This window comes from Cebus imitator, unplaced genomic scaffold (genome assembly GCF_001604975.1).
Source record: "Cebus imitator isolate Cc_AM_T3 unplaced genomic scaffold, Cebus_imitator-1.0 Scaffold6, whole genome shotgun sequence".
NCBI lineage: Eukaryota > Metazoa > Chordata > Mammalia > Primates > Cebidae > Cebus > Cebus imitator.
Window position 1 is genome coordinate 1,834,732 of NW_016107321.1, and position 14,177 is coordinate 1,848,908.

A 14,177-nucleotide genomic window follows, 5' to 3' on the forward strand; every position below is an offset into this window, starting at 1 on the left:
ATGGCAAACTCTTTCTCCCCAGTCCCAGTGATCCAAGTGTTCAGTTCCCTGAAATCATCTGGCTCATTCCAGGTGGGTCAGGAGGAAGCGCTTCTCCTCCCCTGGCTGCTCCCGAGTGACCACTCAGTGCTGGGATGACAGCTATTTGTCAGTCAGGGCTTTGCAGGGAGTTAGTGCCACTGCTAGTTTCGGAGTCCCCAAGTCTAGGGAGGCAGAGTCTGGAAGTGACCACTTCAGCTGCCTCTCCGGTGGCACGAGGGAAGCAATTTCTACTGTGGCCTTCCAAGGCCAGAGTCCTACAGCCGAGAGCCTCTGCTCTAGACCACAAACTCAATCTCAAATCACTTAGAAAAGAGATATGCAATTGCACCCAAGCTGGAGGAACTACCAAGGGTGAGGGAGCCTGACGGAAATGGGGCCGCTTAGCTTCGATTCTGTGCGTACACATCCCACATTGTTTTCTTTTCTCTCTTTTTAAAAAACTCTTATCTAGAAATCCAGGAGAAATGGCAAAATGGCAATAACAGTACTTCAGATTCTTTACTTATCCCTATGACATTTATTTATTTATTTAACTTTTATTTTAAGTTCAGGGGTACAAGTGCAGGTTTGTTACATAGGTAAACTTGTGCCATGGGGGTTTCTTGTACAGATTATTTCATCACCCCAATATTAAGCTAGTGTATCCCTATAATATTTATGTGAAAGTGAGAACCGCCATCATGACTGGACTTAAAATATTGTCAACTGGAATAACATTCTTCGTTGATTGTAAGGAAACCATTATACTTAAGGTCGTCCAATTCTCTCTTGCACCAATGAGTTGTAGAATGTTGGAGCATAAAGGGGGTTGGACTATTTAAAGAATTTTGGCAGAAAGTCAGATTCCAAAAAAAATTTGGACACTTCAGCTTTTAGAAAAGTAGGCACTGGGAAAAGGAAAGAGAGTTGAGAAATAACACAGCTACCAGGAGAGCCTTGCCTCACTAAAAGGTAGGAGGAAGGAAACAGAACAAGAAGAAAAAGAGAAATGGGAGCGACAGAGGAAGAAGAGGGGTGAGGAGGAAGGAGGAAGCAAGGATTCCAGCAGGCTAACCATCCGCGTGTTTTCTAACGACAGTCGCCACACGCTCTGCTGCAGCCCACTCCCAGACTTCCAAGGCCTCCAGCGACATCCCAGGTGCTCCCTGCCTTGTCTATGGGGGGAGGAAATCGCACGAGGTGGGCTGGGAGGACCCAGGAGGACGAAGGCGACAGCTCAGGCCCAGAGGGTGCCTCGGGGCCAGGGACCTTCAGTGCAACTTGAGAAAGTGCATTTCTCTAGAGAAAGGATTCTATTTATTTATATTTCAAGTGTAGACCCACAATATTTATCTTGTTCGAATGTGAAAATAATAGAGGGAAAAATGGTGTTTCCAACCTTTTATCCTTCCTTAGTTATTTAGAACATCTAAAAAAGATTTAGTAATGGTTCAGACCAGAGTAAATGTAACAATTACAGTCCTACACAGCATAGATAAGCAGTTCTTGTGCTTAATTTTTCCAGAAATGTATTAGAGAAATATCACTGTCTTCTGTGATATAGATAAAATAAATTGCTATCCTTATTTGTTTCTTTTGGTGAGGGTGAAGGCAGGCAGATATATTACTAATTTTCAGAAAAAGAAACAAATTTCTAGTTACACAACTATAGTACATCATTTATTCATAATAAATGAGCCTAAACTGGTTCACAAAGCCCATTGCGATTAGGTGGGGTTTTCCTTCCTCATCGTACATGTCTTTGTGCTGTCACAGGGAAAGCTGGATTAAAATTTATTTAAAGTTTTATCATACCACATATTCAAATATATGGAACAAAATTATATGTATATATGAATGACAGAGAGAAACAGAGAGAGAGAGAGAGAGGCCGGATACAGTGACTCATGCCTATAATCCCAGCACTTTGGGAGGCTGCGGTGGGAGGATCGTTTGAGACAAGTCTGAGCAACACAAGACCCCATCTCTATAAAAGAAATTTAAAAATTAGCTGGGTATGGTGGTATGGGCCTGTAGTCTCAGCTACTCGAGAGGTTGAAGTGGGAGGATCACTTGAGCCAAGGTGGTTGAGGCTGCAGTGAGCCATGAGCGTGCCACTGCACTCCAGCCTGGGTGAAGAGTGAGACTCTGTCTCAAGAACAAACAAACAAACAGACAGACAAAACAAAAATAATATACCAGATAAATAAGAGATAAGATTTTTAAACCAAATGGTTCTTGCCCTATTGTTTTTGAGCAAAACAACCATACAATTTCTTTAAAAACAAACATGTAAACAGACATACATTTGAAGTCCATCGGCTTTTCTGTTATTGATTGATTGATTGATTGAGACAGGGCCTCACTCTGTTGCCCAGGCTGGAGTGTGATGGCACAGTCTCGGCTCACTGCAACCTCTGCCTCCCAGGTTCAAGCGATTCTCCTGCCTCAGCCTCCCAAGTAGCTGGGATTACAGGCACACACCACCACACCTGGCTACTTTTTGTATTTTTTTAGTAGAGATGGGGTTTCACCATGTTGGCCAGGCTGGTCTTGAACTCCTGACCTTGTGATCCACCCACCTCGGCCTCCTAAAGTGCTGGGATGTAATCCTGAGTGTGAGCAACCTTGCTCAGGCTTCTGTTTTCCTTTCTTAAGATTGACTTGGTGCTCTGAGGCATGAGCAGGTGCAGGCAGAATGGCTGCCCGGGGAAGGTGAAGCTCTGGGCCTCCGAGGGGAGCCTCCCACCAAGGGCTTGAGCTGGATTGAGAGGGGAGGAGGAAGCTTGTGTCAGGAGGAGGCGTTGATGTTTGTTACAAGTATAAAGAAAAGATGTGAGGGAAGAAGACAGGCGGGATGAAAAGCAAAGGGGATTCAGACAGAGGCACTAGAGGGAGAGCCCTGCACACCAGGTGAGGTCAGCTGCGGAGACCGCACTTTTTAGGAACAACTTCAGCTTCCCAGGGTTTCAACCAAAGCAGGGACGACTGCCCCCTCAGAGGCCGGCTCATCTTTGTGTGCCTCTTTCCCCCAGATTATAGCTGATAAACTCCTCCGAGGCATGAAAGAGGTGGGCCTAGGGAGAGGGTGGCCTGGGCTGTGTTTGCACACAAACCCCTGGAGGACAGACAGAAAAAGACAGTTGTGATGATGCTGAGTTGCAGTGGCTGTAATCAAGTTCCTTACGGATGAAGATACATACATTAGTCACTCCTAAATGGTGCCTTTTGTTGGCGTATTAGTCAGAAGGTCAAAAACTGAATAGAACAGGGACAGACATATTTTCCTGATGGAGGGAAAGGGCTGGAAGCTCTGAGCACAATGGAAAGCTTAAGGCACCTGCTTTTCCACCGCCCCGGAAGGCAGCAATGACAAGCGGCACTTTATCTCATGTTCTCACTTTTTAAAAAATATTTGCCCGTAGGAGTAAGTAAACTATGTAGCTATTTTGTTCTTCCACAGTGTACAACCTCAAATGATAAAAGAACAAAACACAATAGAGTTGCTTATTCAAAAAGTGAGTTGGAGTTGGAATCTTTTGTGGTTGCAGAAGGCGTATCATTGGGGTAGAAAAAGTCCAGAAAAGGAGCACTGCCCTTACTTTCCATGCTGAAGCGATGGCCCTGCACGGTTTAGGGTCAAACTACGTTGAGAAGCAGGTGCGTCCTTGAGGTCTCCATTTCAAACCTGCTACAGTGTCAGTTTTTTGAGAGCCTGACATTGAGGTGATTAGTTTGAACTCACCATTTTACAAACACATGACACTGTTGAAAAATAAGTTTGTGAGAATAGGGTATTAAAAAAAAAACCCAAACAGTTATTTACAATTGTCAATTCTGATTTGGAAAATGACATTTCAATTTAGAAAGCAAGGAGTGAGTTTTATGTCCGGCAGCTAGAAAATATACATGGATGATGGAAAAGGTATGTTTTATTTACAATCAAACCAACAGGATGAAAGCAGTGGTTTAAGCCAGATTTGGTGCTTCTGGAAGAGGGACGTGCAGGCAGCGTAGAAGGAGGGATCTAACTTCTGTTCTTGGTGATCACTGCACGAAGGGGCATGCGACCTACTGCCTGAAAGTTGTTCTTGGTTAAGATTTATTTTCAGTGCAATCATTCCTCTGAATATTAATGTTTTGGGTTATGCAAGCAGTTTGTTTAAGCATGAATGATACGCACACTCATTTTTCTATCTAATCCTCCTTAAACTGTCCCCACTGGATGCTTTCTCTTTCTAGATGCCATTTTGTTCAGAACTAGGACACACATGGCTATCCCAGTTTCTGGTCTCTTATAGAGTGATGGCCTCCTCCTGCCGTGAGAACTCAGCTTGGGGCTGTACACCATGTCACCGAGGGCCACCACCATGGGGAGTTGCACCTGACACATTGACATTTCACAGAGATATCCACTACTCCGTGTACACGGACCAGCAAGAGACTTGGCTCACGTAGGATTCTGATGATGTATTTTCCATTTCAGTTCTAGAGTGTGCAAACTTCATTCTTTCTTTGACTTTCTTTAGTTATGACTATCACAGGAGAAAGGAAAAAATCGAAGGTGAAGGGAGCAAAGCCTTGAAAGGAAGGACAGCTTTGGTGGCCAGAGAGAGGTCATAGCACGTGCCAGGAAGTGTGCTGAGGCCTTGCTCCTCTGTCCTGAGGAATGCCGTAGGTCGTGGCAGCAGCTGCAGCTCCCTCCCAGGCTGTCCCCTCTGTAGACTAAGCATCTACTCTGCACTATAGGGCAATGTGACACAAAAAAGACCCTTGCCTTCTGGGAAGCTTGCCATCTGGCTGAGGAGACCTAATTAGCCATGCTTCCTATAGAATGCAGGGTCACTTTCTCCTTCACAGAAGTAAGTCTGGGCCCAGGCACCCCACTCCTTCCAGAGCCTCCACACGCTGTGTGTCTCCCGGGGCGCTGTGCTTGCCACTGGCTCTGCGTCTTGAGAGAACTCGGCAGGGTTTGTTGTAGTCAGACACCCGGGGATCCTAGAGACACAGAAAGCAAGAGGACAACGCGTGACAGCCACTGCGAGCCTCAACGAGAATTTAAGTCAAATTTAGATTTTTCTCACTCTTATGCCTTTGGGGCAACACTCTTAAATGGTGAATACATAGCCATTATATGAACAGTAACACTCAAAGGAGTTATTTGGAAATGAACGCCTTATTGAAGGCGCTGGAAAAATAAAACAAATACGTGCTTCCTTCAGATTGCTCACCCAACATGACTGAAGTGCCATTCATTTGATACCAAACAGATGAAGTCATTTATGGACTTTATCTATACTTTTTTGTAAAGACTAAGAAAATGCTAAACAGGCATGATTTCAGGAAGGAAGCCCTTCTGGTAATCTTGAGAACGTCCTAGCTGAAGCAGCAGCAGCGGCACACTCTCAAAGAAACAGCAAGACCACACCAGGGACGGCAGAGTTGTCGGGTCCACGGGAGGAGGGTCCTGGCCCCACACGCTGTCCTGCCTGAGATGGCTAAAGAGCTGGAGGCTGTCAGAAGGCAATGGACCAGACATTCTCCAAGGAAACACTAACTTGGGAAACTCCATTAAAATCCACCTGCGTGAATCAGGAAATGGTTAAGCAGTGACTGAGGGGATGATAAAGCTATCATCAGCAATCTTTCCTCACACTAAATACCTGCTTTCGGAAGCTTGAATTTTATGATGCAACTCGCCATGCTCAGTAACAAAAATGGTTTGTGTTACCTCCTAGGTACCCAATAGCTACACTAGAAATGACTGTAGAAATCAGCAGCTCTCTCAGACAAATCCACAGTGAGTACCTTGATAGAACAACGTTCACCTTAGCCGCAGGCAGCACGAGACATTGACTCAGGCAAGCTGACTCTCTCCGCACACCCAAGGCTGAATGCCAGCCATAAAACCAAGGCTCTGAAATAGATAGCTGCGGCGGCATCGTGGTTCAGCTGCACTGCCACTGGTCTAGGCTGTTCTCTGGCCGTTGGTGTGTGCAGCATTTGCTGTCTGGAGTAGCCACTTTGCATACATGGCACCTGAATGTGAACCCAGGCCAGATCGAAGCTCTTTCAGTGCCCAGCATCCATTGGATTCAGTACCCAGCATCCATCGGAATCAAGCTGACTGCAGAAATCGCCTTGCCGTATATTCCCCACTGTGGCCAGGTCATCTCGCTCAAGCACCACCGAGAGGAATTTTTAAAAAATGCTGACAGAAGAAATCAAGTAGTTTCTTTCTGGACCAGAAAAGGCATATTTTTGATTCTCAAATGCTGAGCTAAAAAAATTCAAGAGCTTTAATGCCCAAGTGAAAGGACTGTCACCTGTTAAGACCTGTAACCTTTGACGTCATCAGTCACAGCTAAAGCTGCCTTTCTTCTGATTGGGTTGCAGTGATGTCATCCGCTGTGGTGAGAGAGAAATCGGGCCCTGGGGCCTGGCTCAGGTCTTGGCAGGTATGTGCAGGTGGAACCCACTGCATATATTATTATCATATTTCTTGATGATGCTAAGCCAGCACAGATTTTCTGTTGGATGATACTGAATAAATTTTCCTTTTTTTGGTTGTTATTTTTTGGAGATGGAGTTTCACTCTGTCACACAGGCTGGAGTGCAGTGGTGCAATCTTGGCTCACTGTAGCCTCTGCCTCCCAGGTTCAAGTGATTCTCCTGCCTCAGCCTCCCAAGTAGCTGGGATTACAGGTGAGTCACAATGCCCAGCTAATTTTTGTATTTTTAGTAGAGACGTGGTTTTGCCACATTGACCAGGCTGGTCTTGAACTCCTGGCCTCAAGTGATCTGCCCACCTTGGCCTCCCAAAGTGCTGGGATTACAGGCATGAACCACCACGCCCGGCCAAATTTTCCCTTTGTGTTTCTTGGATTTAGCAGTTAAAAGATGGAGATGACCAGAACAGTAACTTCCTGTGCATATTTACTGCTTTTTAAAGCAGACATGTCAATTTTAGTGAAATAAAACTAAAATTTTTCAAAAGAAATTTATTCAACAGATATCTTATTACTAAAAAAAACAGATGTCATTAAAAATAACTCATAATATTATGAGTTTAGAAATGATTGCTTTTGAGTTTTTTATTTAAGTTTGAGACAGAGTCTCGCTCTGTTGCCAGGCTGGAGTGCAGTGGTGTGATCTCAGCTCACTGCAACCTCCGACTCCCTGGTTCGAGTGATTCTCCTACCTTAGCCTCCTGAGTAGCTAGGATTACAGGCGCCCGTCACCACACTCAGCTTTTTTTTTTTTTTTTTTTTTGTATGTTTAGTAGAGATGGGGTTTCACCATGTTGGCCAGGATGGTCTTGATCTCCTGATCTCATGATCTACCCACCTTGGCCTCTCAAAGTGCTGGAATTATAGGTGTGAGCCACTGTGCCTGGCCTTTGAATTTTTTAAAAATATGAATGAAGGAAAGAGAAAAGGAAGGCTACAGATATATTTTATCTTTTAAGATATTTATAGTTTCAATACCTGGATTGAATTGTCACCATTTGTTTTGCCAGAAATGTGTTTATTTGAGATTAGCTTGGACTGAATTTACTATATAGAAATAGGTTTACCTGTTTTAGAGTAAGAGTCTTCTCCCATAAAGTTTGGATAACTACAGGGAAACAGCTATGAATTCCAATCTGGTCTTTTCTGGAGGTGAAGGAGTGAGAAAGAAAAGAAAGAGGCGGGGGAAACCTGGGACAAAATTCTTTTTTTTTTTTTGACAATGAGTAAGAGAAGAGCCTTTTGGGGAGAAGCTGTGAGGTTATCTGCTTTTAGAATCCTAAAGAAATGCTTCTTTCACTCTACTTTTTTAGTTTTGCTGTGTTACTTTGAGGGGACTCATCTTTTCTCCCCCTTAACCATGATGTGTGTTGCCCCATTCGGAATCCTGGGCGTTTCTGCGTTGGGGCCACGCTTAGCCATTGCTTCCTTGGCTGACTTCATGTCCTCTTGGAAGCTGAAAGTTCTCAAATTCCCTTAAATATGACCTCACAATGGATATTCCAAAATCTTGGTTCATGGGTGTATGAATCAAAGTTGCAATAGTTTTTCAACCAAAACTTACAATGACCCCAGCATCTGGCATGCTAGAGATGCCCAGGGGCTTAACCACTTCAAATCTTCTCAGATCTTATTGACATTAATGAAATTCACAAGATTTCTTTCCTCTGAAGATAAAAGCTTTGAAGCAGGCCCTGGATTCCCAGCTGGATGTCTCATTCTCTTTCTCTCTTCTTGACACCGAAGCTGGGTGACTAAAGCACTAGGCCACTAAGCCGTCCTATATCCAAAAGCTCAGGGAAACGTTTTCATCTTCTGAATGGGGTCATTGGTCACTTGAAGATATCATGAATCTTGGACTAACAGTCAATCAATATCTAAATTTCCCTCAGATAGACAATGACAATTTCTAAACAACTGTTGTCCAACTGTAAAGTAGATTCATTTCTCTGTGAAATGTACAACAATAACAATTGGGTCACACTGATACAGTGAAAAGAATACTGGACTTCAAGGCAAATAGCCTGAGATATAATTTTCAATAACTTGGTGGCCGCAATGTTCAACAACTCCCTAGCTATTTAACTATGGGCAGGTTATTTAATTTCTCTGAACCTGAGTTACTACCTCTGAATAAAGGCAGAAACTTGGATGGTCTCTGGTTCCTATTCATCTAACATTTCTTCTTATAACATCACAACATAACTTTGGAATAAGCATTTAGAAATGACAGTTATTCAATGGATGCCCATATTTCAACAGAAAAGATGATCACAGAGCAACTATGTAATTCTTCAAAGCACGTCACAAACCTCATAAGCTTCAAAATCAGGTGTCAAGTTATAAGAAAACCTGAAAAGACCAAATGTTTATGTAATGAATGCTAGTTAAGAAAGGGCACACTGTGCAAAACTCATGTTTTTTATTGACACTCTACATCAAATGCTATTACATTCTGCTATTTCAGTAAGTCTCTATAGCTTTTAAAGACCAAGTATATGGGTTAATTTCTTTTTTACATACCAATTGACAATGATTTGGTCAAGACTGCAAAAAGGCAAGCTAGGGTCCTCTCTGATTAATGACTATTTTGACCTGAAAGTTATACTGAGAAAAACAGATGGGTCCATCAGTATATCCCTCTACTGGATAATTATAACAGTAGATTCAGTCATCATTGAATTAAGCTGAATTCAAGCTTGTGAAGTAAAAGCTCATCTTTTTTCTTATTGGCCAACGTGATTCAATGGACAATTGCGTCAAAAAAGGAACAGAGGGTGAAGCCCAGCTGTCTGTGTTATATCTATTTCCCACTGTCTTATCTCATATTAGTAATAATAACAACAACAAAATAATGTCATTTACAAAGATTAGGTCATTTAAAACTAAGAATAGCCCTATGAGCTAAATGCTATTATTAGTCCTCTTCACAGGGGAGAAAATTGAGGTTTGGAGAGGTGAGAAAACCTAAGCGATACTGGGATCCTGAAAAAGATAAATCAAAGTAAGAATCTGCTGAAGTGCAAGAAATGATGGTGGGAAGGTTCAGAAAGAGAGGTCCAAGCATCACGTGTCATCATAGCGAGCGCAGGAAGTAGCAGAGCATTTGCTCCCTAAAGAAGAACTTTAGCCCCGTATCATCAGCAGAGGGGTTCCAGGTGAGGAAGTGACGGGAGATACCATCGCTGCTGCAACCACCTGGGTAGTGCTGCCTAGGGCAGCCGACTGCTCATCGTGGCCTCATTTTTTTTTTTTTTTTTTGACGGAATTTCACTCTTGTTACCCAGGCTGGAGTGCAATGGCGCGGTCTCGGCTCACCGCAACCTCCGCCTCCTGGGTTCAGGCAATGCTCCTGCCTCAGCCTCCTGAGTAGCTGGGATTACAGGCACGCGCCACCATGCCCAGCTAATTTTTTGTATTTTTAGTAGAGACGGGGTTTCACCGTGTTGACCAGGATGGTCTCGATCTCTTGACCTCGTGATCCACCCGCCTCAGCCTCCCAAAGTGCTGGGATTACAGGCTTGAGCTACCGCGCTCGGCCATCGTGGCCTCATTTTTTACGATATAGACTATTACGCTATCTTTACTTCACTACAGGTCCTTAAGATGATATCGTTCGCAGAGATACAGGCAGGATGACAAAAATCAAGGCCGACTGATTTCAAGGACTTCTCTTCAGTGCTATGAACACGTGGTCAGTATGGAAAAAGTCTAGGGTTAATTTCACATTTCATCCCCCCATTTTTATGGGCATTTATTATGATTTATTTTTAGTCTGGTAGATATGAGTTACTTATAAGGCTTTAATTATATAAGATAGATGAACAGGCTGGGCGTGACTGCCCAGGGACATCATTGCTTCTTAGTGGACGGATGCCTGGTGTCAGGAATAGGGTGAAAAGGCAAAAAGAAGGAACCTTCCAAGTATCTGAACGGTCTTCCTACAGCCTTAAGAAACAAAACCAAAAAGCCACACTGAAGTCACTTATGTTGGGAAAGTTTGAGAATCAAAGTTGAAGGTTCCCATTCTCTAAGAAGAGCAGGAGAGCGTCTGGATTTCCTTCAGAAAAGGGATTCTTGGCGGTTCTCCAGCAGTCCTTGCTGGAATCAGATGTGTGTGGAGGCTCTCAGATGGCCCCGGGGTAAGTCCGGAAGGCTCCTGTGAGGAGCGCAGGCGCCGAGTGTGGGCTCGGAAGGTGAAAGGCTGCCTTCTTCAGCGGCGAGATCTTGGCTCACTGCAACCTCTGCCTCCCGGGTTCAAGCGATTCTCCTGCTTCAGACTCCCAAGTACCTGGGATTACCGGCACACCACCACGCTCAGCTAATTTTTGTATTTTTAGTAGAGACAGGGTTTCACCATGTTGACCAGGCTGGTTTTGATCTCTTAATCTCACGATCCACCCGCCTTGGCCTCCCAAAGTGCTGGGATTACAGGCGTGAGCCACTGCGCCCAGCCTCAGCCCTCCTTCCTCTGTGCAGTTGCTGCTGGGTGGGGCATGGCAGAGCCAGGCCTCCCACTCCAGTTCCCCCAGATCATAGCTCATAGGATGTTTATCTTTCTATCTTCAAAGCCTCCTCTTCCTAATGTACCCTGCAGAACAATTTATCTAGTCATTTTCTTTTCTGGTTAATAACCAGTGTCTCCATGCTCTACAGTGAATCAGATTTAAATCCCCAGTCATCTGGCCCCTGTGTGAGCTCATCACCCTCATGAAGGCGATCACTTGCTTTCTCCTTCACAATAGGACCTCCTGCTCCACTCAGGCTGGATGGCTTACCAACCCCTGTGTGAAACCTTCATCCGTGCCTAAAATTCCTCATGAGAATATGCTTCCCTCTTCTTCCTGGTAAGTTCAAGCTTACCTTTGTTCAAGGCTAGTGTTGTTACCTCCACTGTGATTTTGACTGCATGTCATTTTTCTCTCTTTGGAATTCCCAGAGCACTCACCTGTGGCCCCTTTCCCTGCTTATTTGCAGGTTACTCTAAAACCCCTAATAGGTGTTTCCTGTTTACTTAGCTCTTTTGCATTCCACCACCTCTCCCAGGGAAAGGATTATGCTAATTATGTTATAAACCTCATCGTGGGCATCAAATTCAAACTGAGCACTTGTAAAATGAGTAAATGAAAGTATAAGTCAGTTCCTACTTTGTGAGTTTACTGGGTCCAGACACTGAAATAAGCAAATTCAGTTCTAAATACAATATACGGTAGGTCTATTGGCCACCATTTGCCTAATTCCAATTCTTTGTTTATGATTTACATTTCAGTGAGTTGCTTTCCATGGAAATGACACTTACATGAATTTGGAAATGTTTGATCAAATGAGTTTCCATATGCGGAAGGCCTCTACAGTTAGGTAGCTTCATCTACCTGCTTTTCAATGTACTCCTCCATTTAAAGTGGGGTTTACCTAGATCATCAAATCTGAGAAGAAAAAACCTTTTTATTCAAAGTGAAAAATGAGAGTATCCCATTTATTTATTTATTTATTTGAGATGGAGTCTTGCTCTTGTTGCCCAGGCTGGAGTGTAATGGCACAGTCTTGGCTCACTGAAGCCACCGCCTCCCAGGTTCAAGCGATTCTCCTGCTTCAGCCTCCCAAGTAGCTGAGATTACAGGCGCCCACCACCACACCTGACTAATTTTTGTATTTTTCTTTTTTTAGTAGAGATGGGGTTTCACCATGTTGACCAGGCTAATCTCGAACTCCTGACCTCAGGTGATCCACCCGCCTCAGCCTCTCAAAGTGCTGGGATTATAGGCGTGAGCCACTGCGCCCAGCCCTATTTACTTTTTTTTATTATCAGCTTTTGCTCAAAAAAGAAGAAAATGTTGGATTTTTATAGCATTTTCATTTAATATCTAAGTTTTGTTTTATACGGTTTCTTTCATAGCTACATGGTAATTTTCAACTAGCTCTTGAAACCCCAAAATAGATTATTTGGATTGGAAAAGAACTACTGATGGCTGCCCCTAGGAGTGATAAAACCTACTGGAAATGACTGTAACTACCTCTAGACTGGTGCTGAAAACTTTTAAAAATGAGCCAGACTGGCAGCTGCTATCAGAGATTTCCATTTCCAGATAACATTAATGATACCAGATACATCTAACCTGTTTTCAGCTCTGAGTCTTTCTTTCTGTAATGAGGCATAAAAATAAAAATTCATCTCAGATTCTTTCCTTCCTTCCTTCCCTCCCTCCCTCTTCCTTTCTCTTTCTTTCTTTTCTCTCTCTCTCCCTCTCTCTCTCTCTCTCTCTTTCTCTTTCTCTTTCTTTCAGTTGACAGGGTCTCACTCTGTTGCCCAGGATGGAGTGCAGGGGCACGATCTCAGCACACTGCAACCTCGGCATCCTGGGCTCAAATGATTCTCCTGCCTCAGCCTCCCGAGTAGCTGGGACCATGTGCTACCATGCCCAGTTAATTTTTTTCTTTTTTGTAGAGATGGGGTTTTGCCATGTTGCCCAGGCTGATCTTGAACTTCTGGACTTAAGTCATCCACCCGCCTTGGCTTCCCAAAGTGCTGGGGTTACAGGTTGGCCACCTCACCTGGCTCATCTCAGATTTCTAATAAATGTTGTCAGCAAACACATTAAACTATGGGGAAATGCATTTCTACAACGATGAACTCAGAACTCAGAGGTCTTTGTATATCCATCCCAGCGTTCCCCATCGTAACAAGGTAAGGCTACGTCACCGCAGATGGCTGGGCTGCACAGCAGGGCACGGAGCTACAAAGTACAAGGTTCTTGTGGCCTTCATGGACCATTTGTTTTATCGAGAAAAACAATTAAATGGATAAACTCACCAATCATGCTTATGATAAAACACACACACACACACACACACACACACACACACACACACACACATACACACACACACACACGCTATACCATTTCTGTAGATGGGATGTTTCCCTGAATATCTGGAATATGTCTTGCTTGCCTGAATTACCTACTCTTTGAAAATTCTAAAATGAATCTATGGATGCAAAATTTGAATAGATTTCCAAACCATTAGCTGGATATTTTACAGAGTGGGAATATCTCACCAAATGAACTCAATTAATGCAAAAATAAATACACTTAATGAAGTGTAGCAGTCAAAGCAGTCTGCCGGCTGAACTCAGTTGACTGCTCTGAAAGTGATGGAGTTAAATCCGTCAAGCCTTTTACAACTGTCTTAGTTAAAAATAACCCAGAAATATCTTTCCAAGCTCTGACTATCAGCCTTTATCAGCTTCTACACTGGTGAGTTAAATGTGGCAAGAGACATCCACTTTGCCCTAAGTGTATTTAATGCAGGACACTGTCTGAAAATGCTGAGGTTGCCTGATATTTTCACAAATGTTTAAGGCTTTAAAGTCCAATCCAAGTTTTGGCCATACCATGCAAAAGAGAGAGAGAGAGAGAGAGAGAGAGAGAGAGAGAACAGTATCTAAACTGTGGGGGGAATTTTAAACATGGATATTTAACTTGCCACAGTAGCAAAATTGGATTTGCGCAAGAATTGACAATGAAGCTCATTGGAAATGTTGATAGGTGAAATATGCTGACTTTTGATACTTTTGAATAAAGAATGTTTATTTGTCTGAGTTACATTTTTATCTCTTAAAATTCCTCAGTTTAGTGTACCCGATGG

General features: G+C 43.5%; 1 protein-coding gene across 1 annotated transcript in view; it reads right to left on the reverse strand.

Annotated features, from left to right (window-relative positions):
• The window catches only part of PACRG (parkin coregulated), a 597,238-nt gene that overhangs the window by 943 nt on the left and 582,118 nt on the right, over window positions 1–14,177 (reverse strand). The window lies entirely within an intron of this gene.